The sequence below is a fragment of the Aotus nancymaae genome, unplaced genomic scaffold, assembly GCF_030222135.1.
Source record: "Aotus nancymaae isolate 86718 unplaced genomic scaffold, 86718_ANA_hifiasm-v0.15.2.pri h1tg000044l, whole genome shotgun sequence".
In the NCBI taxonomy this organism is placed as follows: Eukaryota; Metazoa; Chordata; class Mammalia; order Primates; family Aotidae; genus Aotus; species Aotus nancymaae.
Window position 1 is genome coordinate 7054699 of NW_026988458.1, and position 1393 is coordinate 7056091.

The following is a 1393-nucleotide window of genomic DNA, read 5'->3' on the forward strand; positions in this document are numbered from 1 at the left end:
GTCTACAGTCAGACATGTCAGACAGTGTCCATTTTCACAAAACATTCAGGTAAAGAAGACACAACTACTTTATATAAAGCATTTCAACTTTCGTAATCTTATCAACCTTCACATTTTATGTTCTGGTCCCAGGAACTTCTCTACTCTCAGACCGTTTTACCCTCTCTTGTGAAAAAAAATTTGGGTTCCCAGAAAGGGGCTGAGCCAAGGGACCTGGTCTTTTATGCTGAAAGATCAGCAAGGGCTCCCTTCGGTCTTCCCAACCTTCAATCATATTGTTTTAAGACCTTTGTTTTAATCTCATCAATTTTCATTTTATTCATTCCATGAAACTTACTTTTTAAAGTGAGTGAAATAATTAGCTTTAAAGTTTAATAATTGTTGATACTCTGTCTCACAAAATCATAAAAAGCCAGCTTTTGAAGGGACACTGAAGGTCAAGTATTTCAAATATCAACCTGGTATAATGTATAAGCTTCTTCCATAAATTCTCACCAAGTGTATACCCAGCCCATACATCAACATGACAGTAACAAGGAACTTACTACTTTTTCATCTTTGTAAATATCTAACCATTAAATAATCTCCTTCTCAGTTGCCCGGAATTTAATCTCTTGTAGCTCACACTCATCTCCTTAACTTTACCCATGGTGGAAACATGTCTATATTGTCTAATTACTCCACCTTGAAATTACAGTCCTATTTAGATAAGTCTTATGTGTTCCCAAGTCTCTAGGCTTAATACCTTGAGACCTAAATCATTTCAGGTATTTAGTTTCAAATTATCTCATAATTCTAGGCCTTTTTCATATTACTTTTGTTATCTTCAGGCTCACTGGAGTCCATTTTTCCTCATGTTTCTCTACAGTAATTATCTTCCTTGCTTGGGAGAAAGAAGATACATATTGTAGAACTGTTGATTAAAACTGACTTTTTCTGTCCCTGCCCTGGGTAGAGTGGCATCTGGTTGGTGGTGCCCATCTCATATCAGCCAGAGACAAAGCAACCCCTTGTTCATCCCAGCTTGTCTTTTGATCTATGTCCATGCCTGGTTCATGCCTTGGACACATAGGTCAAAAAAATTAATTAATTAATAAATTAATAAAAACTGACTTTTTAATGCAAGTGACTAAATCATATGCTAGTATCAATATATGTGTCTGTTTGTATGTGCATGTTCTGTAAGAATGTATTTAAATAAGACTTATTTTGGCTCTACTTGAATATCCTATAAAAGAACTTTGAAAAATATGTATGCATTTAAATAAAACACAAAGACAGGCAAATTGTCATCACCTACTTGTTCTACACTGAAAACTGAAACTTACCAACTTAAATAAATAAATGGCATTATAGTCATGGGGTAACTTTTAAAAGCTTAAATCATAATGTA

General features: G+C 34.5%; 1 non-coding gene across 1 annotated transcript; it reads left to right on the forward strand.

Annotated features, from left to right (window-relative positions):
• Positions 1 to 937: 937 nt before the first annotated feature.
• LOC135268854 (small nucleolar RNA SNORA48) lies at positions 938 to 1072 on the forward strand. Its single transcript, XR_010337191.1, has one exon. It is a non-coding gene; the product is annotated as a small nucleolar RNA SNORA48 (small nucleolar RNA).
• Positions 1073 to 1393: the final 321 nt, after the last annotated feature.